At 48.3% G+C, this 2500-nt stretch overlaps 4 non-coding genes across 4 annotated transcripts; all 4 read right to left on the reverse strand.

Moving 5' to 3' along the window:
- Nucleotides 1–1605: 1605 nt before the first annotated feature.
- trnam-cau (transfer RNA methionine (anticodon CAU)) lies at nucleotides 1606–1677 on the reverse strand. The gene has a single exon. It is a non-coding gene; the product is annotated as a tRNA-Met (tRNA).
- Nucleotides 1678–1957: 280 nt separating this feature from the next.
- On the reverse strand, nucleotides 1958–2029 carry trnam-cau (transfer RNA methionine (anticodon CAU)). The gene has a single exon. It is a non-coding gene; the product is annotated as a tRNA-Met (tRNA).
- A 6-nt stretch (nucleotides 2030–2035) lies between these two features.
- On the reverse strand, nucleotides 2036–2108 carry trnar-ccu (transfer RNA arginine (anticodon CCU)). The gene has a single exon. It is a non-coding gene; the product is annotated as a tRNA-Arg (tRNA).
- A 313-nt stretch (nucleotides 2109–2421) lies between these two features.
- Nucleotides 2422–2493, reverse strand: trnam-cau (transfer RNA methionine (anticodon CAU)). Its single transcript has one exon. It is a non-coding gene; the product is annotated as a tRNA-Met (tRNA).
- Nucleotides 2494–2500: the final 7 nt, after the last annotated feature.

Here is a 2500-nt window from a genome sequence, read left to right on the forward strand (position 1 = left end):
TCTCAGGCCCTGAGCTGGCAGAAAGCACTCCAGACTGACTGTGGCAGGTGAGCACGGCTATATTTCCTGGTTTAAAATGTGTCCGTGTCAGAAGATTGTTTGAAGAGATGTTTGATACGACAGAGCAAAGTGACGGGAAGACCAGAGCCCCTTTAGGGAGAGCCGGTCCACTTCCTATTAACTCCATTGTACCGGATTGTTCCTGCAATCTGTTGAAATTCCGCTAGGGACGTTGCCGAGCAAGTGATAAATGAATTGTGGTCTATGGGGCTAAGCGGCTAGAACTCGTTTTTTTCACAGTTGACAACTTCATTTCTTAATGTACATTGTCGTAGTAGCTACCTGAGTATAGGTTTTCCACTGGAAATGAAATAAAAAGTCACTCATGTCCTTTCTGCTTTTCATAGGATGGGCCGTTTTCCCTGTAACATGCTAGCATTTAGCTCATGGATGCTCGCGACACTCGCGACCGATTACGACCGTCGTGAAGCTGAACCTTCTTTTAGGTCTATGGCCGTAAAGTGGTTCGCTTGTGTCACGTGACACGTGAAAACTTTGAAAGGGTTTTTAGGAATAACAACACATATTGAAAATGTTATTGGTCAGCTGATTGTCAAGTCAAGTTATCCTGCATCGTATGCATTAATGCAATTTTAGGAGAAAAAATTATATAACGACAAATGTGGTACTGGGGGGTTCAGCTCCATTGCTACCCATTCATTCATCACTTGCTCGCGATCGCCCTCTAGTTGCAGTACCATGCGGAAGTATTTCGCTAGTGGTCCTTCTCCCCTTATTAGACATTGGCCCTTTCCGAAACGGATCCCTACTCACTTCGACTCGGTTAGCGAGTGAACTTCCTTTTCAAGTCCACTCGTGGGTGCGGAGAACACTCGCATTTGAAGGGTTAGGGGGTTAAAACAGCGCTACATTTCGGATGCGCTTGAAGGGAGAAGGAAGTTGACGTCATATTCGTTTTCATAGAAATTATGAATCCAATATATATTAAATCGCCAATTAAGATGTTCTGGACACCCCTATGTATTAGGATATACATCCCTCTTCTCTCCTTGCATTACTATGAGTGAGGAGTTGCATTTTATGCTTTATTTAACATCAAATTATAAAGGTGCTGTAAATGCGACCTGCACATGTGTTCAAATATTACAGCCTACTTCTGTACGATCTTGCACATTTTACTGAGTATCAAACTGAACATGAGTTGTTACAATGTAGCTTAAATCACGCTTTTGTCTGTAAATGCCGTCATACGGACCAAAAAACAACTGGCAGGGAGATTCACGAGCTGCACGAACACTAGAAAACGGTTGCACCTGCGTTTCAAGTCAGCATCGATGCTGACTTGCTCCTGGAGGCGTGGTAGCCCCTCTCCCTAGGCACTTCACTCGACTCAAAATTCGTTTCGGATGATACTTAATGTGGCGGACCCTCGCGTGAACGCGCAAACGAAGTGGAAGTGTGTAGTGTTAGGATTTAGGGGCTGGTTTCGGAAAGGGCCATTCTCTGGGAAGACCGAGACGAAGTGAAGTGTTTCACTTCCAGGTTTAAGTTCAACGCGCAGGAGCGGCATCTAAAAACTCGGCCTAGCAGAGGATGGTTTCGATCCATCGACCTCTGGGTTATGGGCCCAGCACGCTTCCGCTGCGCCACTCTGCTCTGCCTCAGCTGCGGGTTGCCTGCTCATTTCCATCGGGCCTGCTCTCAGCTCCAGCGCTCTCATTGCAGAGTTTGATTGGATTGCAAGGCAGATTTGGAAAAACAAATGCAGTAGAGATGATCGGGACAAGTCAAAGGACGTGCGTAGCGGGACACGGAAATGGCTGCACGCTCCCCGCCGAAAGCCTGCCAGTGGTGGTTTTCATCTCCGTGTCAGGCTGTGAGTTTTGAAAGGCAAGATGTGTGCAACTGTGCTGTCGCGGCAGCTAAAGGGTCAGCCTAGCAGAGGATGGTTTCGATCCATCGACCTCTGGGTTATGGGCCCAGCACGCTTCCGCTGCGCCACTCTGCTCCGACGCACCCCAGATGGGACTCGAACCCACAATCCCTGGCTTAGGAGGCCAGTGCCTTATCCATTAGGCCACTGGGGCTTGCCAGCTGCGCTCCATCAGAGCCTTTGCTCCACTGGTATCAAAGGAATGTTTTAAATGTCGGGATAGCCTGACAAAAGCACTGTGTTGAATTTTCGGGTCTCAGGCCCTGAGCTGGCAGAAAGCACTCCAGACTGACTGTGGCAGGTGAGCACGGCTATATTTCCTGGTTTAAAATGTGTCCGTGTCAGAAGATTGTTTGAAGAGATGTTTGATACGACAGAGCAAAGTGACGGGAAGACCGAGACGAAGTGAAGTGTTTCACTTCCAGGTTTAAGTTCAACGCGCAGGAGCGGCATCTAAAAACTCGGCCTAGCAGAGGATGGTTTCGATCCATCGACCTCTGGGTTATGGGCCCAGCACGCTTCCGCTGCGCCACTCTGCTCTGCCTC

The sequence above is a fragment of the Sardina pilchardus genome, chromosome 24 (assembly GCF_963854185.1).
Source record: "Sardina pilchardus chromosome 24, fSarPil1.1, whole genome shotgun sequence".
Classification (NCBI taxonomy): domain Eukaryota; kingdom Metazoa; phylum Chordata; class Actinopteri; order Clupeiformes; family Clupeidae; genus Sardina; species Sardina pilchardus.